The 27,060-nt window shown below is 43.9% G+C and overlaps 1 protein-coding gene across 7 annotated transcripts in view; it reads right to left on the minus strand.

The window, feature by feature from the left end:
• FHIT (fragile histidine triad diadenosine triphosphatase) overlaps positions 1-27,060 on the minus strand; it is a 1,070,670-nt gene that overhangs the window by 688,054 nt on the left and 355,556 nt on the right. Inside the window, exon 1 of one of the 7 annotated variants that reach the window (XM_081184396.1) lies at positions 23,728-23,804. The exons of the other annotated variants lie outside the window; for them this stretch is intronic. The gene's annotated coding sequence lies outside the window, so the exon portion shown is untranslated. Of the gene's footprint in view, positions 1-23,727; positions 23,805-27,060 lie in introns of those variants that run through there. 7 annotated transcript variants of the gene reach the window in all.

Consider the following 27,060-nt stretch of genomic DNA (forward strand, 5'->3'; position numbering starts at 1 on the left):
ACTTGTGGATTGGGACTCACATAACTAAGACCGCCTTTAGTGCAGAGGGAATACTGTCATACAAAGACTGCTGGAAGGGAAGAAACTCCCGCACAAATAGAAAGAGGAGCAACAGCACTGCTGGAATACAGCATAAGAACGGGAATTGAGATGAAAAGTCTAAAGGTAAAGATTTATCATACCTAATTCCATTTGCAATACAATATATTTAAACTTTCTGACATTAGTGTGGCCCTTGTGTGCTCAGCGCAGAGAACCTGTCACATTCTTAGCATTTCCAACAATGCCCAACTGTCCTCAAGAGCATTTTTATCTCGCTCCATTAATAAAAATGCAAAATGTGAATATTTGGGAAATGCGTCAGCTACTAGTCTCCAAAGGACAATACAGAAGCTTGCATAGATTAAAGTGGTCGGCAAGTGGTATTTTTATTTCATTTTTAAAACGCCACTTACATGCCTAACAGCACAATCCTATGTGAGCTCAATGGGGCTCGCTCCAAGATAAGTGTGTAGACTGTAGGGTAACATTTGTAGCAGCCTCCTCCACACTGGTGCCCTCTGGATGGTTTGGGCCACTGATCCCATCAGCCTCATAGCCTGTTGGGAACTGTTTCCTAACACACCCGGGAAGGTTGCTATGTAGGGCCCAATTCTGGCAGAATCATAGAATCGCAGAATTGTAGAGTTGGCCCTGGGTTTCATCTAGTCCAACTGACTGCAATGCATCGATGACAGATGGCCACCCAACCTCTGCTGAAAGACCTCCAATGAAGAAGAGTCCACAGCCTCCCAGGGAAGTCCACTCCACCATCAAACAGCTCTTACCAGGAGAAAGCTCTTCCTGGTGCTTAGGCAGAATCTCCTTTCTTGTACCTTGAATCCATTGGTTTGAGTTCTGCCCTCCAGAGAAGGAGAGAATAAGCCTGCTCCATTTTCCCATGTGACAGCCCATTTGAAGACAGCTAGAATATCTCCTCTCAGCCTCCTCCTCTTTTTCCAGGCTAAACACGCCCAGCTCCTTCACCCGTTCCTCATAAGGCTTGGTTTCCAGACCCTTGATCATCTTGGTAACTAAAAAACACGTTGAAAAGTCCTCTTTTCCTTGACCATTTCCACTTCTCTCTTTTTAACAAAGTTGCCCATTAACATGTTGTTCACCAAATAAGCAACTCTTGATTCTGATGAGATTCATTAAGTATTAATTGCATTAAATCTGTTTTCCAATTACGTATTACATTACCAACTATCAACATACATATAAACAAATGCATTATTTATGGCATGATTAACATGGGATGTAGTGTTATTTTAATCTAATTTTACCAAGTGGGTGTATATATAAAGGGCCGCAATGAGCATTTCTGTGTACGAAGCTTAACTGTGAGGCCTTGCTCACTTTGAGCTGCAGATGTAGGAACATGAAGTTTGCAGAAGGAAAGCTGAGGGAAGAAAGGGGTAACCTGCAGAAGTCACTTCAGTGCTGCTAATTTGACTTAACTCCCAGAGCCACACTCCCATTGCCTCTCAAGACAGACAGATGCCAAGAACAATTTCTGCCATATATCTTGCATCTTATGACCAGAGAAGGAGAGATGAGAATATCTATTGCTTTTAAATGAAAAACACCTGCTTCCTGTGCAAAATGATTGCCTTTCTTTCCTTTTATTGTCTAGTGCACAGGTTGGGAAGATTAGTAACAGCAAGTGTATCCAGCTCTGTCTTAAGACTCAGCTATACAGTTGCAAATAAAACGTTTTAAATGTGTTGTAAAGCGCAATACACAAATGTGACACTAGATGGCAAAAGTGAGCTAAGCCAAATTCAATGTATTTTTCAAATTATTATTATTATTATTTAAAAAAGCGTTTTCACAGCATTTTTTACATGTGTGTAGATTCCACCCCTGTCTATTTTCACTGATAAGGCTTTAAAGCCCCACATTTCGCCAATTTCAATGGTCAGGAATGATGGAAGTCCTGGTCCAACAATATCATGTCACCAGGTTCAAGAAGGCTAGCACACCTCTGCCTTGGGATATGGCACTCTCTCCACCAAGATACATGATCAGTCTCCTCCTTGGTAGTGTTCAGGGGAAACTCTAAAAGCCTCTTTTGTTCAGTTTCGCTTTTAGCAACAGGATTCAATAGGAACTAGCCTCAGATTTGGGTGTTATACTGACATGAGTGGAAGTGTCAGATTGACAAGAATCAAATATACAAAAGGATTTGCTTGTTGCTGCTGCTTTATTGCCATCATTATGTGATTAAGTAGACTGTATATTATATGGATTTAAACGTTGTTAGCTGTCATAGGAAGCTGCTGTGTTTTCAATGGGAGCCCATGGATTTATTAAATATTAACTTAAATTAGCACATTTCTCAACCACATCTCCACCAGGAGATTCCAGGGTAACGTGCAAAAGTGAGATAATTCACACAACATAGAAGCACAACGAATTTAAACAAACACAGCAAACAAAACGTACAGCAAGGTAAAAACCAAAGCGCAAAATCCGTTAGGGCTGAAATTCTTTCTGAAATGCCTGAGAAAACGAGAGTGTCTTCTTAACCTGATGCTGAAGAGAAGATTGCAATGCCAGTGTCACAATGTCTGCTTGCGGTAGGCATTCCAAAGTTGTGGTGCCAAAACAGAAAAGTTTTATCTGCTTCCTAACCGCCTAAATGCACCTATGTTAAAATAGATTAGGAAAGGGAACGAACTGGGACTGGAAAAAAATACTCTGGAAAGGGTTCGGTGACACTTTCAACCTTTGTCGCTTCAATCAATTTATGCTGTGAATATAAAATCAATAATCATCCACATAAGCACGAGGGGACCTCCAAGGCAATTTGAGCTACTCATATGAAAATGCAATAAGCCTTATAAAAAGCCACTGCTGCACAGTCCGAAGTAATATATTTCGTGGTGTGTTTAAAAGCTAAGAACTTTAAATCAAATCACTTACTTAGTTATTTAAATATTTATAAACTGAGGCACTGTACACAGCACCAGAACACAGTATTGCAATTATAACTTCAATAAAAACATCAACAGCATGTTAATAAACTGGTGTGTGTATTTATGTTCCAAAGTCCTGTCTGAGCACTACAGTTTTTTTAAAGGCATATAAAAGAAAGCAGGGATCAAGTAACCAAAGCAGGGGAGTCATAGTCAGAATAGACTCACTGAAATCAATGACAAATCAGCCCTGACAAATTAAATCCACTGACTTCAATTGGTCTGTTCTGAGCATGACATAGCTGGATTCCCCCAAATAAAGCACAGATGTGTAGAATAATTAAACTTCAGTTTGGAAGTCATATTGCCTGTGGTATAAATGGCAAGAGTGTTAGGGTAAGAGAGCATTCCTGTTTTATTCCAGATTTCTGATATAAGATCTCTTTGCAATCAGAAGCGCGTCTTTCGGCAGGGGCAATAATATTTAGTTCATTCTCAGCTGCATTTCTTTCCTGACTTTTCTGTACAGCTCAAGGGTTTTTTTTAAAGGCACAAGGTATTGAAAGGTATTCTTTTAAAGGCATCAGGTATGGCCAACAGGCAGACTGGAATCTGGATGCCCAGTCCATATTTCATAGACGGTCCAAACAAGTTAAAATGTTAATGACAGTGCTTGCAGTGCATGGCTGGGAAGCCAGGCTGGAGTCACAATTTGCTGGATCTTCTGAAAATGGCTCACCCATCACACACAAAACCATATCTCAGGCGATGTGCAAAGTTCCAGCTGCACTGAGCTTCTCACTAACTCTACACACCCAACTGTCGTGCTCCTTCTAGCCCCATTTTCTTTCTCTCTCTCTCTCTTTTACATTTTAGATCACATTTGATCAATAGGGATTTCATTTTGAGGGAGATGTAAACAATAAGCACCACTCTATTGCAACTGAACTACTAACTAAGTTTACATTTTAAGTTGCAAGACCAATCCATAAATTCATTACCTCGTTGGCTAAATTGCTCTATTTCCGACCACTTTCTCCACTTTCAGGCACACCATGTCAGATAAATTTGGGCATTTGCGTCTGGAAATCACTAAACACTAATCACCTGACTGAAGTATTGATCAGCTGCTTTCACACACCCAACATTTATAATTACAGACAAGACCACTGTAGCTGCAAAGACCGCACAGGGCAAGCTTCTCAGCTAGAAACCATATTGCCAAACACTCGTAATAACCTCCATTCACCGTCTTCCAGACTTGGAAAGGCTAAAGGTACAGGACACATGCAGCATATCCGTTCTAAAGCAGTCATATTAAAAAGAGTGCAATCTTTTCTGCAAGGCAATAGATTGTGCCCAGAGTCTCAACTGCTTCCCACAAATTATCAACTGCACTCCATATGTCCCGTCCCCCTTTGGAAATCCACTAGAATCGATTTCACCAATAATTTCTGCTCTCCCAAGGCATTCTGAATACCTGCTCTCTCTTTTCCCACTCAGGACCTGTGCACTTTTTGGTGCAATCCTATGCTGATCACCTGGATGGACTTATCACCTGCCTATCATGCTGGATGTGAACCCGTTCACTCCAATGGCAATTCTGCATATGGTCATGAGGTTCCACTGTCTTTGTAACCGGGCATGATATTGTAGACAACTCAGTAGAGAGGACTGACTGAAACTGTGAGGGGCAAGTATTAGAATAACAGAACAATGCTTTTCTGAAAAACAACAACTAAAAATATCAAAACAAAAACCATACACTGAAAAATTAGGTGGTTTTCTTCCTGAGATGCTGCATATCTGATTTTTTTATAGGGTATCTCCTGTTAGATTAAAGAGTATCATGTAGTGACTACATGGGACGCCATAGCTTAGTGGCAAAACACATGACTTGTCTGCAAAAGCTTCCATGTTCAATTCCCAGTTAAAACAAGCAGCTGATGCAGAGGAGATCAGCATTTGCCAAACCAGTGCCCTCCATATTTCTTTAGACTACAACTCCCATCAAACTCAGGCAGGACACTGCTGGCGGAAACTGATGGGTGTTATGGTCCAAAACATCCCGAGGGCACCAGGCTAGCAAAGACAGAAGTTGGCAGTTGTGATCTAGAAGGACAGACTGTCAACATAGATATAAAGGAGGTTCCTATGGCTAGAATCCTAATCCCACTAACCTGGGAGTAAGCACCATTGAACTGAATAGGACTTACTTCTCTGAGTTGACATGATATGGGGCTGGAGCTGTATGTTTGTATATCCATGTAAAGCAGGGGTCAGCAAACTTTTTCAGCAGGGAGCCGGTCCACTGTCCCTCAGACCTTGTGGGGGGCCAGACTATATTTTGGGTAAAAATAATGAACGAATTCCTATGCCCCACAAATAACCCAGAGATGCATTTTAAATAAAAGCACACATTCTACTCATGTGAAAACATGCTGATTCCCAGACCATCCACTGGCCAGATTTAGAAGGTGATTGGGCCGGATCCGGCCCCCAGGCCTTAGTTTGCTTACCCACGATTTAAAGGAATGCAGCACGTCTGCGGAAGCACTGCACTCGCAATTTCCATCATGCATTAGCAGTGTACTAAATGCAGCCTGCAGCCTCCGTTAACGCTTCTGTCATTTCCCATGCACCGGGCTGACTTCAGTACAATTAACCCCACATTAAGAAAGATGCACCATATAATCTAAGCTCTTTAAGATTCCACTGTTGGAGAAAGCTCAAAATGACTGGTGGAAATATAAACAGAAAGGAGAGCTCCAGTCAGTTTCGCTTCGAAACGACAGCGTCAAAAATCTGTTGGACTGTCTTATCTAGGGCAGCGATCAGGAAACACACTCAAAAGCTTCTGTTCCGACAAACTGTGCCAGCTACACAGAACTTCGTCAGAAATTATGTGACCTGTGCCCCTGTGGGGATATACAAAGGCATGCAGATTAGCTACGATGCTGCCTTCCTCCTCCTCCTCCTCCTCCCAGCCCATGCAAAGAATTCCCTAAGACACGACTAGGCTATTTCTAAATGCCCTGAAGGCATGAGAAAAAATTTGGGGCGGAGGGGGGGTGGAACTGTTCTCACCAGAGGCAAGAATTCTGCACATCAAAACACCAAAGGATTTTTCTTTACAGAAAATCAGTTCACTGCTTATGAAAACATATGCATCCTCAACAACTCTTCATTAGGTAAGCAACGCTGTCTCTAACACGCTGAGCATCAGTTCAGTTAACAAATCCCCAGGCTGATGGCATAGGTGTGGAGGAAGTACACAGTTTCCCAACCTTTGTGGTTAACTCTCCCCAGCTCAGGGAATAAGTTCCCTTGATTTTAGTGTGAGTCAGTTGCAAGATCTCACCTGCCTCAATCTCCCCTATCCCCTGCCCAAGACCCAGTAACTTGGGGAGGAGACAGGTGCTTCCAGGTTGAGGCAGGTGCTCCCATGGCCCCTTGAGAGCAGCTTTTCCCATGGTTTGTAGCACTTTGTCACTGAGGATTTTTGAACTGGTAGTTGCACCCCCAGAGGGAATCAAAGATCCACTTGGACACTGCTGCTGCTGCCTTCCCATCTCTATCCACCACCACCACCCCACCCTGCAAAGGAAAGCTTTTAGGCCAGGCAGAGGCAAACTTGGCCCTCCAGATGTTTTGGGACTACAGCTCCCATCATCCCTGACCACCAGTCCTGTTAGTTAGGGATGATGGCTTTAGGGTCAGGGAAGAGAGGGGGGGCAGAGGAAAGGCACTTTCTGAGCACCTTCAAGCCTTTGGTAACCACTTGAATCAGAGAGTGCACATTCCTGGAACACTTAGCAACAGGACTTGATGCGGTGCTCAAGCCAAGACTGCTGACACTGCCATGACAAACTATGCTACAGCGGACCTACGCTGTTTCCTCATTCGCATCAGTGGCAGCTAATGATGTTGTTGACGTGAGGCTACAGATAGGAGTCTGAGTTGAGACAGGTGCCACGGGAGCAGCCAGAAGTCAGGATGAAAGAGCTGGATTAGAGATGGAGGAATGAGTCAGCGGGGTCAAGAAAGAAAAGCAGGACCAAAGAGTAATTAAGGATGCAAAGCTCAAGAAGATCTTGTTGCTTGGGAGACCCTCAGCCAAAAGAGGGAAGCTGTTTCATCTCAAGACAGACCATTTGTCCATCTAGCTCAGTACCCCCAGCACTGATTGGCAGTGGCACTCCAGGGTTTCAGACAAGGATCTCTGCTAGCGCTATCTGGAGATGTTAGACACTGAAGCTGGAACCTTCTGCATGCCTTGCAGATCATTCTTCCACTGAGCTCTGGCTCCTCTCTGCCCAGAAGGATCCAATCTTCCAACCTTCAAGGCTGGAAGGTTATTCACTGAGGAGGCTGCCATCTGGAGTTCAGTGGCTCACCACACAAATGCAGATCAAGCAGGTTCTGACAGTTGTGCAGCAAGAGCAAGGTAACACATAACATGTTAGGGGGGGTGAACATAAAAGGGAAGTTATTAATATGTAACGCTGTACTGTTTTTAACACTTGATTGGGAGCCGCCCAGAGTGGCTGGGGAAACTCAGCCAGATGGGCAAGGTATAAATAATAAATTTATTATTATTATTATTATTATTATTATTATTATTAACTCAGTGTTGAAGCAGTGATTCTTCAACATCAACTTCGTTGGACTGGTCATGTTGTATGGATGCCTGATGATCGTCTTCCAAAGCAACTACTCTATTCCAAACTTAAAAATAGAAAGCATCCATGCTGGTGGTCAACAAAAGAGGTTTAAAGACTGTCTCAATGCAAATCTAAAAAAATGTAGTATAAACACCGATAACTGGGAAACATTGGCCTGTGAGTGCTCCAATTGGAGAACAGCCTTTACCAAAGGTGTCATGGGCTTTGAAGACACTTGAACTCAGGACGCAAGGGAGAAACATGCTAAGAGGAAGAAATGCTTGGCAAATCCATATTGTGATCAACTCCTGCCCGGAAACCAATGTCTCCACTGTGGAAGGACGTGTGGATCCAGAATTGGCCTCCACAGTCACTTACGGACTCATTGTTAAAACCGTGTTTATGGAAGACAATCTTACTCGGCTACAAGTGATCGCCAAGGAAGAAGAAGAAGAAGAAGAAGAAGAAGAAGAAGAAGAAGAAGAAGAAGAAGAAGAAGAAGAAGAAGACAAGTTCTAGCCTTTAGGTATATATCCAAAACAATATTCTAAGAGCCCCTTAGAAAGAGAACTATACCCCACCCTAAAGAAATGTTTTCGGGTGAAAGGAATGACCCTCATAAACACAGATCTTCAAATCAGATGAAACAAGTGCAATTCAGTATAAACAAAGTAAACTACAAGTGAAATGCGTAATGTGACTTTAAGGTGAAACAAGGGCATCAAATCCCAAGGGCCCTGAACTTTGCATTTCACACCTTGCAACTGCCAAATATTAAGACAATGGTTTTGAACACAATAATATCTGTAACTAGCCCGGTGTCTCCAGCCTGCAGGCTCAAGTCTTACCGATTACCCTTGCTCCTTCGCCTCGCTGCACAGAATTGCTCCGTTGAACTTGATGTTGCTAACTTCGGCTAACTCGCAAAGAACATTAGCCTTAACAAAATATATTCAGCCAGCAGAAATTCCAAGCTTAAGTCTTTATCCGGAAATGCAAACGATCTTGTGAAGAAGTGTTACTATTTAACTACTAGCATGAAGTAGGAACTCCATCAAAGAAAAGGAAAGAAGCATCCAGCCACTACTTGTTTTTCCTCTTTCTCCAACTTCCTCTATGCTAATCTATCGCAAATAAACTTGGAAGTCTCATCACCACCTCATCAGCTTGTCAGAACAAGGAAGGTCCATCAGTTACCCAAACACTGCGGCAGATGACATTATTGCTCCTACTCTGAAAAAAAAAAATGTATCGTAGCTGCATTCCCCTGTGTACCTCCTCCTCCAAACTATGGGTTTCAGGAGCTTAAAACAATGTGATTTTCAGATCATAGAACAGATGAGTGGGTTCCCAAATGAATGCACCTACAGAAGCTCTGTCTGTCTGTCTGTCTGTCTGTCTGTCTCTCTGACACACCCTTGTTGGAGGACTGTAAAACAGATATGGCAGGAATTGAATTATTGAAGGTTCTGTAAAAGCACAATTATAAAGCCTTGAATAGTGAGGACCTAAAGATAAGAACAGCAATTGTACACCTGTGTCTTTATTTTCTGCCAGTTTAGTCTTTTATATTTGCATCTCCAATTTTAAAGCAGCATTGTCTATGGTTTTGAAGTGACTTCCTGAAGTAGCGATCATAAACCCAAAGTTAATTTTACAGTATCTGTCTCAAAAGGTACTTGGCATTGTGTTTTCTCTTCTTGTGATGATTTCAGAGTTTGAGAGCGCTAATAGATTGAACTAGAATAGGATGGAATATCCAGGAAAAGCTGTTTTTAGAAGAATAATCTGCTCGTGAGACTCGCTTTTCACATCTGATAATGGCCCTGCCAATACAATTGATTCATTTCAGCAGGCTATGGAAAATGGTAAGCCCCTTATGGCAGCCATTAATTGCCCTGAAAAAGAGAAAGATCCTAGACCCGGAATGCAAAAATTCTTGAAGATTTGGACTAAAAAGGCAGGATGAGGAACCTGCGAAAACCAAGGACTGTTGACTGCTTAAGGGTATATGGAACAACATGGAATACGTAGCCGCTCTTCTGGAAGTTACGTATTGAAGTCTATCTGTTGGCTCTAAATGTTTCCAAAAGCTGTTTTGACAAGGCCTTCAGTGCTGTTTTTGAAAGCCAGGTTATTGGTGATGGTCTCAGTTTTGTTGTTCCTTAACCACCTAAGAAGCTAGGGAAGTCTGTCCCTTTCCAGTGAAAGGTTTAAAAGCTTGTGTAATAATCAGCATGGGCGCCACCACACAAGAGGCAGGAAGGTGAAGCAATGCCTGCTAAAAAGTTCTATGACAAGCAAGTGCCACAATCTGTTTGTTGTTGTTATTGTCATTATCATTATTATCATCCTACTTTTTCTCCCATGCGCTCAAGATGGTGTGCATGGTTATTCTCCACCTCCTCATTCAAACGACAACAACCCTGGAGCTAGGCTAGGCTGAGAGGCAGTGACCGGCTCAAGGTCACCCAGTGAGTTTCAAGGACAAGTTGGGATTTGAACCTTGGGCTCCCAGCTCCTAGCCCGACACTCGAACTCCTCCACCACTCTGGTGAGATCTCTTAGGAAGAACAAAAAGGCAATTTATTGTTGTTTAGTCATTTAGTCCGACTCTTCGTGACCCCATGGACCAGAGCACGCCAGGCACTCCTGTCTTCCACTGCCTCCCGCAGTTTGGTCAAACTCATGCTGGTAGCTTCGAGAACACTGTCCAACCATCTCGTCCTCTGTCGTCCCCTTCTCCTTGTGCCCTCCATCTTTCCCACCATCAGGGTCTTTTCCAGGGAGTCTTCTCTTCTCATGAGGTGGTCAAAGTATTGGAGCCTCAGCTTCACGATCTGTCCTTCCAGTGAGCACTCAGGGCTGATTTCCTTCAGAGTGGAGAGGTTTGATCTTCTTGCAGGCCATGGGACTCTCAAGAGTCTCCTCCAGCACCATAATTCAGAAGCATCAATTATTCGGCGATCGGCCTTCTTTATGGTCCAGCTCTCACTTCCATACATCACTACTGGGAAAACCATAGCTTTAACTATACGGACCTTAAAGGCAATACAGGAGTTTTAATGCTGATAGCCCACTTTATGGACAAATTGACAAACTCCCCCCCCCTTTCACACACACATCCTCAAATAATTGCAAAAACTACTAACACATTTCAGTCATACTACATTTCAAAAAAGGGGCGCACCATAATGCAGCAGGGCCGTATGTGTGTGTGCTTAAACATAGCTTTTCCCTTCTCCCTGCCATTTATCACAAAAGAAGTTAATGCAGAAGCTATGAACAATTTGGAGCAACTCTCCCCAACCCCTGGGGGCGCAGGTGGCTGGGGGGAAAAAACTTTCCTTTTGTCAACTTGAGTTTAATTTAACTAGGATTCAAGCCAACGTGTTTAGAATCAGGGTACGGAAACTAAATATGAATGATAACATAAAAATAAATGGCTCGCCTGGAGTCATCAGTTAAAAAAGAGACAATAATAGAGATCAGAAGTTCTGGGCCTCTGTGTCCTGTAAGGCCAAATCGGAAAGCAATAACTTCAACAGGCTTTGGCTCTGGCCCAAACTGCCAATATTAAAGGGAAATGAAGATGAACTAGGATATATTTCTTAATATACTACCGCTGCTATTATTCTGACAGCCAACAAGCCTAAAAACAAGACCTGGCATACGAGTAAAACTCCCAGCAGAGCATCTAGAAGCAAAACCAAGCACTGAACCATGTAAATCTACTTGCAACAAAATGTCTTCACATATAACATGCCCATCAAAATAAACTCTTAGAGGGGAAATATTCCACCTTTGGGAAACCAGGGTTTGGTGTAAATATGGTTATTGCAAAGCTGGCTCCATGTATCACAAAGGGCTGCTCTCATTAAAGTGCGAGAACATCCCAGGCCGGCATAGAATCTCTCAAATCCAAAGAGCTGGAAGAAAGATTGTCTGAAATCACAGGGGTTAGGGCTACGCTTCTGGCAGGAGTCTGTTCCCTTTAAGTGACATGCAAATGCAGGTAGTGAATCACTTTCCCACCTGGTGAAAATTATCATCAGAAACCTATAACAATATGCATTTCTGTACTCATAAAAGGTAAAGGTAAAGGACCCCTGGCAGTTAAGTCCAGTCGCAGACGACCCTGGGGTTGCCGAACTCATTTTGCTTTATAGGCCGAGGGAGCCAGCATTTGTCCACAGACAGCTTTCCAGGTGGCCAGTATGACTAATTTGCTTCTGGCACAATGGAACACCGTGATGGAAACCAGAGCACATGGAAATGCCATTTAGCTTCCCAGCATAGTGGTACCTATTTATCTACTAGCACTTTTTGGCGTGCTTTTGAACTGCTAGGTTGGCAGGAGCCGGGACCGAGCAATGGGAGCTCACCCCGTCGCAGAGATTCGAACCGCTGACCTTCTGATTGGCAAGCCCAAGAGGCTCAGTGGATTAGACCACAGCACCACCCTTTTGTACCCATTACTACACTGGAAAACTAGTGCAATGGGGCCTTAACCTCCTCCTTGCACATACTCAAAACCCACTGTGGGGTTCGGCAGAACCCCAGAACAGCACTGGGGAAGAAGGAGGGATAGTTTGGCCTGAGAAGCAGAAATATTTGCATTGATGGAACAGTTGTAACAGGAGGATGCAGGATTCCTTCCCTAGTAGCATTGTTATTGCAGCCTCCTGGTTATTTTGCTTGCTCTTTTCTGTATTTCTACCCCCACCACCAGTTCTACACTATCTTTTTTTGTGATGAGGAGTCTAGAAACATTCCGAGTTTGGACCACTCTGCAAAGGAATTATACCCCCAGTGTGAATACCATCTGATTATTTCTGAAACTGATAATGAGCACAACTAAGTGAAAGAATTCATTAGGAAGGAATATATCAAACTTGTCTGAACTTGACGGATTCAGCAAGACTATTACTTCTGCTTCAATTTCTGTGGCACCCGGAAGGGCTTGAATGCTGGCTTCATTAACACATTGACTTGAGGAAAGCGGCAATGTTTCACTGCTGGGGGACTCGAGTTCAGGTGCTGCACGGAAATAAAGATCAAATACAAAATACAGGTATTCTAATGATAGAGAGCAGACAGAAGGTTGCTCTCACGCTCAAGTTTCTTAAGAACGTAAGAAGAACCTGCTGCATCAGGCCACTGGCTCATCGAATCCAGCATACTCTTCTGCAGCCAACAGGGAAGGGAGAACATAGCCATTGCGCCTAGTAGCCATCAATAGCCTTGCCCTCCATGAATTTGCCTAACGCCCTTTTAAAACCATCCAAGTTCGCACCATCACTACTTCTTGAAGGAATATTTTAACTACGAGCTGCTTGAAGAAGCACAGTGGTATCTCGGGTTACATATGCTTCAGGTTACAGACTCCACTAACCCAGAAATATTACCTTGGGTTAAGAACTTTGCTTCAGGATGGGAACAGAAATCGTGTGGCGACAGCGGAAAGCCCCATTAGCTAAAGTGGTGCTTCAGGTTAAGAACAGTTTCAGGTTAAGAATGGACCTCCGGAATGAATTAAGTACATAACCAGAGGTACCACTGGACCTTCTTTTGTCTGTCCTGAATAGTCCAACTGCTCTATGTGACAGTTCCTTGTCATTTTAATCATTCCTTTACAAACCATGTGTTGTTTGTGAAGTTGTTTATTCTATCATAGGCACCATCTATGTGGAGCCGTGGGGGCCTGGGCACCCACAAATTTCCAGTGAAGGGGCCGCCCCCCTCCAAAAAAAAAAAACCTACTCTGCAGCACACACATGTTGTGGGGTGTGCACACATCAGCATGCTTCCGAGACATGCGCAAGTGATGTCAGCACGCCAGGGATGTGCCAACATCACATGCATGCACGCCACAGTGACGTCGGCACACCCCAGGTACCCACTGTCACAGGGGCAAGGTGATGTGCCTGATCTATATCATACCTTTTCTCCAAAGATTCTCTCCCCTCCCTGTTTGGTCCTCACATCAAACCTTTGTTGGTGTGTGTGTGTGACTGGTGCAAGGATACCCCGTGAGCATCTTGGCTCCATGGGGGTTTGAACCTGCCTTTCCTAGAGTCCCAGTCCAACACTTTGTTGCGCCACACTGACTGTCATGTGTTAGCATGCAGAACGAGGACAAATGCTATGTTTAAGGATAGACGTTTTCCTCTGACAAACACACAAGTCTTTGTACAATCATCTAGAGTTGTGCCAAGGCCATATGGCACTTTATCAATAGATGTTTCCTTTCGATAATTATTTTTGCACATGCATCACTCTGTGAGACACTGCGTACACACAAATGTTTCATCTTCCGAAAGGACAAGCCTAACTACTTTTTGAAAGTTTAATTAGGAGTAAAAGCAAATTTATGTAGTAATAATAAGACATTGTCAGCAAGTAATAAAGACATAAACCTACCATGCATTATCAGCACTTAGGAAAGATAATCTTTCCAATATCACTTACAAAATGCCTAAAGAAACTCTCACACTGTAATGTACGTCATCTCAGAAGATTCTATTTGCTACACCAAGATTGTATTTAACTACTCATTTGGTGGGTAATTCAGAAAATGTCACTTTCATGTTCTTTTTCTTCCTTTCTGGCACATAAGCAAAGTTTGCAGTATATCCTAAAATAATTGTATTTGCCCTTAGCAAACATGCTATTTGAGCTTTCAAAGAAAACATAGATATAGGCTGATAAAAAATTACTCCCGCTCAAAATGCATTGACAGATTTCTACAGAAGCTTCTTCAAGTTAAGAAAAGGTTTATTTAAATCTATTTAAATGTTCTAATGTGCAGTGCAGTGCTGTATTATGAAACTTCTACAATAGAAAGATGATAGAAAATTATGAAAATGGCAGTCAACTCACAGGAGAACTGCATCTCCCATAGTTTTTTGGGAGCCTTTTGCCCTAACACAGAACAACCAGGAGACAAAGAGGGAGGAATATGACAGGCCTCTCTCATTCTTCTCCCTCTGTGCATGCAGTTTCTGTTCTGCCTCCACCATGCGCCAGGCAAGGGAAAGGGGCAGTGAGGGCTTGGCTTGGTGAGAACAGGCAGGTTCTTCTCTGGCTCAGATTTTAACCTGAGGGGGAGAATAATTTGGGGGGCTTGTAAACCCTACCTCTTTATGAGTCCCTGAAACTTGTATCTAACCCTAAACTCTGAGTACTTTGCCAGCCATCTCAGTTCCCTGCCTCAGTGTAACTGCTTTGTCTAAACTGATCCCTACGCCTTCCAGTAATCTGTTTAGCAGCTTTAGATTTTTAATGCTAATTACACTCTGATGTGTTATGATGGGATCTCTTGACAGCATGAAGTCTGTTTAAAATATTGTTATTAGGGCTTATTAGTCACTTTTGTTTATGAAATATAAAGTCTCAAAGCGACTTGCAATATAAAATTATTCAGGTGACTCACCTTCGCGTTGCCTTCCTACAAAATTTCTCTCTCCCTCCTTCTCCCAAGTTTCACTTTACTTTGCAAGGAAAACCTCTTCATAGCTGTGTCTCTCAGCCTGGCTTGCCTGCTGGCTTTCAAAAACATCAACAGCTTCCAGTCCTGTAAGACTCAGGACTGCAGCCACTTTCTGTTCATCTCTGAATCAAAGACTATTGTGAAGAAGTTAGCAAGCCGCAGAGATGAAGCACTTAAAGATTCCATAGAAATCTAAAGCTCTCGTGTACTGTGATGCTTCAGAATCTTGAGAGGACAAATAAAGCTGAGAAATATAAGAAGTTAGCAGATTGATGACGAGAAGGGAGATAAGCAGACGGTTTGATTTGAAGCCGCACTTGGTACTTTAATCCTGGCACCATGTCATGTTCTGCTTAATTCATATTCCTTAAACCGAGGGGCAATCTTCAAATAAAACTAGGTTTATTCTAAGAAGAAGCATCTGTTGTGAACCACCTTAACCCTCCCTGTCTCTGCCTGCTAGGACCAACTAGAACGAGCTCTGAGTGTCAGCATAAAGTGTGCTTCATAAATGGGATGCTTACATTCGCAACAACAACGAAGCGTATCCCTTTTTGTGAAGAATGCAAGAAAGGGAAGGCATGCCCCGTTTCACCTCTTGAAGCAAAATGGGAAGTGTAGCCCTGCCCTGCTGCCATCATACCTGTCGCCACACACTCTGCCGCTGCTGCATGCCCTGCCACATCTGCAGCTGGCAAAGAAGCGTCACTGCCATCAGAACCAATTTCGAGTCAGAACACGCCATTTGGGGGCAAAATCCAGGGCTTTGTTTTTCAGCTGGGACTCACAGGAACTCAGTTCCAGCACCCCTCCAGTGGGATAAGAGAACAAGGGAAGCATTCATGGTGAGTTCCGGCACCCCTTTTTCTAGAAAAATAACACTGGATAAATCCCACCCCAAATGGACATGATCTCACCCCAAAATGGTGGGAAAGGAAGTGTTGCTTCTTCACTGCTGGCGGCAGAGGCGGGACACCCACGGGAGTGCTAACCTGGGGGCTTCTGCCGCCTGAGGCAGTGCTCTCACCTTGCATAATGGCTGGGCCGGCCCTGCTGCAATGAATTCTAAAAACAGCCACAGAAAAGGGCACGTCAGCCCCTGGTGTTAAAGGCAGAAGCTCTCTGTCATTCAGTGGACATGTTGAATGACATGTGAGGAGAGCCAAGCTAGCTAGCCTCAGTGTCATGTGTACATCACTAACGCCCTTCCCCACACTAATCAAGTCAAGGGGAAGCCTTCAGACATGGAACTATGAACATGCAGTTGGTGGGGATGAGGGTGGACAGGTGTTGTGAGATGGAGGGGGTAGTTAGTGTGGCCTCACTTTCCTCTTACGTGTTACGAACATAGGAAGCCGCCTTATACTGAGTGACACCATTGGTGCATCTTGCTCAGTATCATCTGCACTGATTGGCTATGGCTCTCCAGGACTTCAGTCAAGGCTTCTCTCCCAACGCTACCTGGAGATGCCTGGATTCAAAACTGCGACCTTCTGCATGCAAAGTAGCTGCTCTGCCACAAAGCTATGACCCTCCAATCAACACAACCCAAAACAGATGGCGTTCTTTCCCAAAAGTACACTTGAGGGTGCAGGAGAAGAGTTTAGAAGGCTTTGCAATGACTTCAAACAATGGCCTTAGAATTTATCTTTTCCCCCACCACCCTATAATATTATCACAACTCTAAATATCACCTTCAGCCTAAGGGTCCAAGGAGCCAACGAAAACCAATGATATTTTTACATCGGGGTGACACATGAAACTTATCCACAGAGGCCAAATAATTTTTTATGTTCTCCATGGGGTGCCTTAGCAACAAAACTACAGAAGGAGTCAATAACTTCCACTTCACTTGAATAAAACATAGTTCAGGATGGAAAGCAAGAGAACGAAGATCAAGGCACATCAAAGGCAATCACGAAGCTCCACACCAGAGTTAACATGACACTCACAAGGTAGACAGAAAGACTCTTTAATGTTACAAGCCGTTACTTCAGAGGCATACGTAAACGAAACGTATGTTCGCTCTCCATGCAGCGAGCCCAGAAATCTTGGGGGGAATGGAGAAAAGTGGCCAGACACCACTGAATCTTTCCCCCTCCCCTGCACCCCCCCCCATTCATTAAAAGGAATGGAAACAAAAGATGAGGTTATCGTCTTGGAGTGCATTCACATGACCACCATAGAGCTCAGTGAAGTTGTTCCCAAAACCCAACATGTTTCCCAGTTCTTCCCCTCCCCAGCTGTTCACATTAGCACAGTTTTATTCATGTCAGATTCATTTCTGATTGTGTATACACTACTGGGGCATTGATAGGGGTGGCAATGCCTTTACCCTACGCAAAGGTGTTTGCAGCTTGGCTAGAGAAGATTAGGAATGGCCCAAGGACTCCAATTGCCACGAAGCTAGTTTGAATGACACTTTAATTCCAAAAACCAAGTTACTTTCTCTGTACAACTTTATTGTACATTGCCGTTTTCTATCTATATTTGGGGCGCAGGGGGGCAGGTCCCTTATTATTCCTTCTGTTTTGTCTGCTTTTCTGGGGGGGGGACCCTATCTATTTTAGCTTATTAAGCCAGGAACAATAAACCCAAAAAGGCCCATAATGTCATTCACAAGGCCTTACATTTATTCATAAAGAGAAGATGAGCTGTGGTGCTTTAATTCCTTGCATTTTCACCATTCTTTTCCTCCGGAGTTCTTCTGGTGCCTTGTATACAGCCACAAATGCAATAATGCTTGCATGTACACATTTTGTCAACATCACTGTAAATGATGCCGTTCCCCCATCTTACATAATAGGTAACCATTTTGCTCTTAATTTCACTGATGAGCGCTCCTTCTCGTGCTCTCTGTTTCAGTTGCATTAACAAACGAGTTTAAATTAGTTCACGTTGCCTAGTATCAATCTTGATTAATTGGTTCTTATCTTAACAGATGTTAAGGCTAACTCCAGACTGCCTTGCACCGAAGTGCATCCGTAGTCCTCTGGCTATCCAGCAAGTTCCCTGCATAAAGGCTTGTCTAAAATGATCAGATATCAGAAAAGGCCAATGGCCCTTGAATGGAGGAAATGACAGGGGAGTTTGCTTCTAGGGTCCTTCTGCTGCATGTTCAAAGCACAGAACTCTCATTCATGAGACTGAGCACTTCCCGAATTAAACAAAGGAAAGGGAAATGCCTCTCTCTCAAGATGCCTTGAGATTTTGTGTTTCTGTGGTTCTAAAAGTGCATCTATCCAGCATTGCTCTGGTAACCACTTTGCTGAGGAGCAGAAGAATCAAGAGCTCGCCTATTAACACAGGTATTTCAGAAATGGCTCTTTGTGGACATTATTATGTCTAAAAAAAGAAAAGGGGGGGAATGACAGGTATTCTTTATGGGAGATGAGTGGCCTGATGGCTTTGGCAAGGTTTTATTAACATGCTAAATTAAACTCCCCTGTTAACATGGGCTGTTTGAAACTGAACAGACGCAAGATTACTGAGGCTTTACAATGAGGGAGCAGCACTTTTAATTCTGTGCATTATCCACAGACAACATCAACATCACCATGGCAACTGCACAGCCATACCATGCGAAGCGTGAATGCGCTGATCGCCAAACGTGAACTTTGCGGAAAGCACTGAGCCTGTCAAAAAGGCACCGCACGCTCCTGTGGCTGTAGACTTTCCCCCAAACCTGGTGCAAAAGGAGGCCAATGCTTCTGCAGGCTGCTTGAGATCTGGTAGGAAGGCATCTGCCAATGAGAAACAACGGATGAAGCTGACCAAGCCCCCTAAGTGGGTAGAAGGCTGTGGCAGCGCAGGAGAGAGGACTGAGGCTGTAGTTGGAGGTTCCTGTGGTTCTGGAGCCACAAACTGGCAAGAAGCTGGGACAACTCAAGAGATAAACATATCTGAGAGCCAAATTAGACATTATATCAAAGGTCTCGCCCATTTACTTACACATTAAAAAAAAAAATGCAGCTGGTATCAGATGGGATGTGTGTGTGTGTGTGTGTGTGCTGATTATCTGGATCAAAACAGATTTGGAAGGAATTTTATTTATTTATTTATTTATTTATTTATTTATTTATTTTTGCCCCGCCCATCTGGCTGGGTTTCCCCAGCCACTCTGGGCGGCTTACAACATATCTGAAAACGTAATAAAAAAACATCAATCCTTAAAGACTTCCCTAAACAGGGCTGCCTTCAGATGTCTTCTGAAAGTCAGATAGTTGTCTATTTCCTTGACATCTGACGGGAGGGCGGTCCACAGGGAGGGCGCCACTACCGAGAAAGCCCTCTGCCTGGTTCCCTGTAACTTTGCTTCTCGCAGGGAGGGAACCAGCAGAAGACCCTTGGAGCTGGACCTCAGTGTCCGGGCTGAGCGATGGGGGTGGAGACGCTCCTTCAGGTATACTGGGCCAAGGCCATATTGGGCTTTAAAGATCAGATTTTCTTCCCCTGCTTTGATCAAGAGGAAAATCCCTCTTATGAAGCTAGTATTTGCCTTATGGCCATTGACTGTGCTGGCTCGGGCTGAGGCGACTTGTTGGAGTGCAACACCACCACAATTTAGCTGCCCCTGCTTTAGAGGGAACATATTTGGACTGAACAGGCAGATGATCTATTTGTTTTCTCAGCAAATCCCTTTCCCTCTCACACAGCTCCTTGACTCTCATAATAATTTGTCTTGGAGGTACTAATTATGCACATGCACATAACCACGGCACATAATTTATTCTGACCACAGATTGTGAATTTCTCTTAGCACAATATCAAAGACGCTGCTTTCAGCAAGAAGTGTGCTTCCTTGATAATCTCTGTCAAACCACCAGGCTGTCAATGGCAACAGGTCCGCCTATCACCTGAAAACAGCACCATTCATTGTAGGCAAGTCACATCAAAGCCACCTTTGGGAAGTATACCCTTAGCTGATTTTGTGCCCCGGTTCTCAGTGAAGTCTGAATGTTTACAAGGGCAATTTGAGTCTTCTAGGAATACAGCAAACTGCCTCATGCCAGGTCAAGCATTTTGTTAATCCAGTCCAGTATTGCTTACTCCGACTGGCAGAAATTATCACAGTCTTAGGCAGAGGCTTTTCTTGGCACCTGCTACCCCATCCTTCCTCCAGAAACCTCAAGGCAGTTAACTGCAAAGATAAAGCTCTAAATGAACCATTTAAAATACCCCTTGCAGCCTTACTCTAAAACAGCAGCAGGAAATGACAGGGTGTAACAAAAACTGCTATGATGATGACGCACTATTGAAAGCACCGCACCTATTTTCACTAAGAAATACTTTTCTTAATAAGGTAAACTCAAAGCAACTCCCCGCCCCAAAAGTTCAAAAGACACAGTAAAACAGCCTAAATCACCTATTTATGGCCCACCAAGCTGTACACAGAGGGGGATGTGGGTGGCGCTGTGGGTTAAACCACAGAGCCTAGGACTTGCCAATCAGAAGGTCGGCGGTTCGAATTCCCGCGACGGGGTGAGTTCCCGTTGCTCGGTCCCTGCTCCTGCCCACCTAGCAGTTCAAAAGCACGTCAAAGTGCAAGTAGATAAATAGGTACTGCTTTGGCGGGAAGGTAAATGGTGTTTCCATGCGCTGCTCTGGTTCGTCAGAAGCGGCTTAGAAGAAGAAGAAGAGTTTGGATTTGATATCCCGCCTTTCACTCCCCTTCAGGAGTTTCAAAGCGGCTAACAATCTCCTTTCCCTTCCTCCCCCACAACAAACACTCTGTGAGGTGAGTGGGGCTGAGAGACTTCAAAGAAGTGTGACTGGCCCAAGGTCACCCAGCAGCTGCATGTGGAGGAGCGGAGACGCGAACCCGGTTCCCCAGATTACGTGACTACTGCTCTTAACCACTACACCACACTGGCTCATGCTGGCCACATGACCTGGAAGCTGTCTGCAGACAAACACCGGCTCCCTCGGCCAATAAAGCGAGATGAGCGCCGCAACCCCAGAGTCGGTCACGACTGGACCTTATGGTCAGGGGTCCCTTTACCTTTTAAGCTGAACACCGGATATATATATAGTGCCCTCTGTGAGCCTGAAACATCCTGTTTTTACTGCAGTGCCCACAAAAAAAGAGGAACCCCAATAAACCATGGCTGATGGGACTGTGTTTGGCTTGGGGGCAAGAAGTTGTGCTTAGGTTTGGCTTAGGCCCTGCTCCGACTCCTCTTCAGCCTATGCTCCTGAAGAGGAGAGCTGATCTGTACCATGCTTGTGGAACAAGACTCAGCCCGCAAGCAAATTTGCTGCTGGGAATCTGTGCCTGGCAAGCAGCTTAAGACACTGTTGGTGCCAGTCTCTCGAGCTGCCAAAGCCATTGACAAGAAGCCCTCAGGATAGCACACCTATTTTAGCACAATAAGCATTGCATCCTCCTGGGCTGCGTTCCAGCTCTTTAGCTAAGATAAATTTCTGCTGCTTCCTCTGTGAGCCGTTCTAAAGCCAGCTTCTCCCCCTCCCTTGCAGATAAGCGGCAAATTTGCTTCTAAGCCCCCCGCCAAAGGAAAACCCCATCCTAACTCCTTCCCCTTGCAAGATTTATATGAAATATGCTGAGCCACACTTCCATGGGCCGTTTAATGCTTCTCCCTTCAAACAAAAATTACACTCTGTCACAGGAATGTTCATTACTTCTGAAGTGGGAGAACAGCTTCGGTAAAAGCAACTTCAGCTTAGAGGTCCCCAGCGATCCTGAGCGTTTCCTGTGCTTTGTCATTTGGTGTTATTCCAAGTGAACATACAAGGTCACTTCCTGGCTATGCAAAAAAAAGGGGGGCTGAGAAACCAAGAGTTTTGACTGTCCTCAGAGATGACCCTGTTTATCCAGTCCAGTTATCGGATACCTAGAGAACAGGTAGAAAAGACCTGGAGGAGGAGACTATCCACAGATGGGATGACTGGATTTCCCCCAAAGACAAGACTGCTGTCCATTAGCAGATGAAGGTGAGAACGAGAGGAATTCTTCACCAATCACAAAAAAGAAAATTGCTGCTCTCTTTATATATATATAGTGTTCATATATTCAGGTTTTTAGCTTCCTGGTGTATAACATTCTTCCCCACTTATTCCTGATGCAGCTCTTCACTCACTCCTTTTCCCATAGTGGAGAGGGAGGCACCTTTTGTGGGTTCACCTCAGGTGCAAAAATGACTTGGGTTGGTCCTGGGGTAACAGGAAGCAGTGGCTTCAGATAGGAGAGTCCCAAAGAGGGCATCATTTTATCACCAACAACCTCTGTGTGCGATGGAGGAGGAGGAGCAGCAGCTCTGGTGCTGAACAGAGTCACAATTGTAAGTTTTTCCTTAATATCTAAAGCCAGTATGGTTAGCTGCTATCCACACCAGGATTTGCAGAATTCACTTGCAATTTGTGGGTGTCGAGGAAACCTCCCATCTGAAAAGACCCTAACTTGTCGCATGTCTAGAACTTATCCATTTGATCGTTAAATCTTGCTTCCCTGGTAGGAAATTTGAGGAACTAGATTCTTTTGAGGGAGCAGCAAAAACTTGCAGAGGAACCAAGCTGTTTGCTTGGCTTTGATCTAGCAACTGAGCTCTTGGGTGCTTAATTACTAGTAGCAATGTGCAAAACAAAAAAACAAAACTGCTGAGGTTAAACTAACCAGAAACAAATGACAAACTAGATTTATCAGCTAGATGAGGTGCAATTTAAAACCTGTACACAAGGCAGGTCTGAATCATGCATAAGTTCTCTGTGTGCTCGCATGTATTTGTGTTTTTAATAACAGGATTAGTGTGTTGTGTTCCAGTCTTCCATTTTATTTAAGTTCTCCCTGACTTCAGTACTTTCTTCTCCTTTTCAGTCATCAGCAAGTACCAATCACTTCTCTGGGCATCTATACAAGAAGCTGTCCTGAAATGACTAAGGTTTGAGAATTTGCCCTAACCGACAACAAAGTGGTCTGCCCTTGAGTAGATCAATCTTTAATCATAGAGCCTATCTAAAAATCCAGAGTAGTTTCTATTTTCTTTTACTTTTTTGCTCTCAGAAGCACAAGAAGTACAATAAAAGCTATATAAACACACGGAAGCAGGCCTGTTTCACTCCCGTTCCTGGGTAAGCATCTCTATCATGTTCCACTTGTGACATAAAACTACATCCACTACTAATCCCCTTGTAATTTGCTCAAATTAATTCATTGTCTATTTCCTGCCTAATCAACTCCTACTTAGTGCCAAGTGTTAAGTACTGCAGTAAAACATCACCTTCATTCCGTCGCTGTACATTTACGACAGATATCATGTGACTTCCCAACACACTGTCACAACTCTTCCAGTTGCAGAGACTGAAAAGCCCCGCTGCAAGCAGCCACAACGACGTCTTGGCCGTGTCAGCGGCAAAGGTCAAGCTTTCGAGATTTGGAGCTCCTTATGCAGAGTGCATACCTTGGCAGCAATCGCCAGCTGTAGCTGTTCACGTAATAATAGAGAGAACCAGGCAAAAATACTAAGGAATGAGAAAGTACTGTTCTGTGGATGGTAGAATATCACACCCCCCCTTGCCCTATGCAGTGAAAGCTAATATGTCACAGTAATATTATTATTATTAATAGACTTCTCCTGAGTTTTCCAAAGCTTACATTTCAGAGGGCTGGGGTGGCGTGGAATGCTTCCCCAAATCCCACAGTGTGTGTTTCTTCCCTCTTTTTGCTGCTACTGCTGCATGTGCAGTCACTCTCCCCCCTGCTGTTGGCCACCACTGCTTAGTATTATTAGTATTGCTTCCTGTTTCTGTTTTCACTCTGAGTTGGCTTCCGGAGAGGCACCAGAGTGAGTTTCCTGCCTGGAAAGAGCAGCAGGGGGATGGGGCTGCCAAGCAGCAGTGGGGAAAGGATGCTAGCACTGTAGGTAGGCTGTAATCCATCCTTGTTTGCAGTAGGGTTGGGGGGAGAAATTTGGTTCAGTTCATTTTAATGAGAACCAAGCTAACAGGCACTTCCCAGAACAGTGCAGAATTCCAAAATGCAGCCATTCTCTGAAATTCACCCTTCTCTGAATTTTGCAACAGTGTGTGTGTGTGTGTGTGTGTGTGTGTGTGTGTGTGTAGTGCATGTGTTGGCAAAAATAACATTAAAAATGTTTTCTTGCAAAAGCTGTATACTAACAAAGATGTCTATATTAGGAGCAATGTGCACTAAAAAGCTGTCAAAAATGTATGTTTAATTTTAACGAGGACTCTTTTAAAAAAAATAAAAATAAAATAATCACCAGCTGATGCAGAAATGTGGATTTGAAAAAGGGGAAATTGAGGGAAACCGAAACTGATGCATTTGCTGATTCCTAGTTTGCACCACCCCAATTACTGAACCTGTCCCCAATTTGTCTGTGAATTGGATGGAAAAAAATTGGGGGTGGGGGTGGATGAGCCAACCATAACATTCATTAATTCCTTGGTCATCAAGGTGAGCCGTGTTTTTCAAACAGAATGTAATGAGGCTTAAATCCCCAAACAACTATTTGCTTCTCAGCAGGATCTAACATGAATAGGGATTTCCTTTGCTGGCAAAATCTGGCTTTGGTACAAGGGTGGAGAGAGCAGACCATTCATCTTAAAGCGCGTGCAGGGCACCCACCTGAGGTTCCTCTCTAGGACTCCTCGTGTAACCTCTTGTTGCTAAACTAGGATAGAGGAGAGAAGCCTTCAGCAATCACAGCGGGTCCATTGAGCAGACATTGTTTTAGTGATGACGGAGCGGCTCCTTTTCCTATCCATCAATAGAAACTTCCTTCAGCTACCGAATCTCGCTCAAACAGGTAGTTCTCTCTTGGAAGCTTCTCTGTACGCTTTCATTCTCAGAGGGTGCAAGGGGAGATAACAAAAGCAGTACCCTGAAGCAAAACTGCCTGGCTATAGTCAGAAAAATGGCCTCAGGTTACTCTGCAACTCTTCTTCCTTCTCCCAGGAACAGCACATCTTGCTTTCATTGTTGCGGGGGGAAAGCTGAACTTCTGTTGAATAAACGGGGCTGTTTGTTCACCACGGTAATTAGACATCTCTTACAACTAGGACAACTGCAACTTCCCCCCATAATCCATACACAGCATGCCGGAAAGAATATTTTCTCTCCAGTTAGGTGGCTATTTTGAGTGCAATATTTATCAGCACTGGGAAGCGAAAGGAACATGTAACAAAACACTCTTAAAACATGCATCGAACAAAACTGTGGGTGTTCCTAATTGCCCTGGTGTGAAATATTCTAAACTTTAAGGTCGGCCATAGATTAATGTTGAACAATGGAGGCCTCTTTATGCAGGGCCGCCTTGAGCTTATGATTCGCTTGGGAATGAATCCTCAGGACCACAGAATGCACATCGCATGCAGTTTTAAATGTATCAGTGTCAGAACAGCACTTTCAGGTGAACACCCTCACTTACACGAACTCATACATGGACTTTCTAACAGCAACCCCTTCATAATATCTGAATATTGATGAAAAGCGAGATAATGGCTTGCATAATGCCACCTAAGTAATTCTGCGGCTGAAGTGATATCTTTCCACTACGCTACAAGTGTTGCCAACTTATTTAAGGCCCATGGACGTATTTTAAGTGAGGGTCACAGGCTCTGTCATCAACCAGGCCAGCCCCACCCCTACAGAGAGGCAGAACAAGAAAAGGTATGTTGTTTTTGTTGTTTTCCGCATTTGGTAGTCGCTTTATTTTTAAAAGGCCTCTAACAGACATAACCAGGTAGAATATAAACAGGTTAGGTGAATTTTCCATTCCAAAGAAACAATAACCCACGTACAATTTGTTGTTGTTTAGTCGTTTAGTCGTGTCTGACTCTTCATGACCCCATGGACCAGAGCACACCACGTACAATACAAAATGCCTAAATTGCTTGCCCAGTGTTACAATAAAAGGACAAGTCTTACCCCACCCCGCTAAGAGATGAGCACCACAGTATTTGCCAATTTAACCATCACAAATGGAATAAAAATATGTTAGCCTTGTACCTAAAAACTGACAATGATGGTGTTTGACGTGGTTCCCAGGGGAGCAAATTCCACAAATGGGGGAACATGTCACTGAAAAAGCCCGTTTTAATGAAACCATACAAACACACACACACACACACACACACACACACACAATCACAGAGAGAGAGAGAGACCCCACTTTTACAAGGGATCTGAGTAAACACTGCATCCAGTAGAATTAATGATGAGCCTTGAAAAGCACAGAGTTGAAAGAAAAGCAGCATATTCCAACTTCCTCCCTTCAGGCCTAGGTAATTACTGGGGTAGGAAAAAAGGACGCCATGCTCAGTGCCTTGTGACCAAATGGGTGGGTGGGAATCAGAGGCTTAATGTGTGCCAGAAGAAAACCACGTGGTTGCCACACTGGAGACGGAAGCTGCATGTAGTATCACAGCCCCCAAACAAGTGTCAGGCTCCACTACTGGAGATCTACAGGGATCTCAAGGGATCTTCCCCTATCTGTCTATAGAGTGGTACCTCGGTTTTCAAATGTAATCCATTCCGGAAGACCATTTCGAGTTCCGAAATGTTCAAAAACTGAGGCGCAAAGGGCGGCCTGCAAATTTAATAGAGAAAACTGGGGAAAATAACATATACACTCAGCGGAAGCCGTTCAACTTCCAAGGCATGGTTGAAAACAGAAGCATTTACTCCCGGGTTTACAGCATTCAAGTTCCGAAACATTTGTCAACAGAGACGTTCAAAAACCGAGGTACCACTGTAACACTATACTACGAAATTCACCAGCTCACATGGAAGATAACCCATCTGAGTGTTACCATATCAAGAGAGCAGGCAATGCTGTTTTGTTAATCTAGCAGCTCGTATTTTTCACCTGTCACTGTTTGCTATCCGTGTTTCTCACCCACTTACTTACTATTTTTATGCTCAATGCCATGAGGATACAATTTTTTTTTTAATATTTTTTTTTAG

Source organism: Podarcis bocagei (assembly GCF_964188305.1).
Source record: "Podarcis bocagei genome assembly, chromosome: 2".
NCBI classification, from domain to species: Eukaryota; Metazoa; Chordata; class Lepidosauria; order Squamata; family Lacertidae; genus Podarcis; species Podarcis bocagei.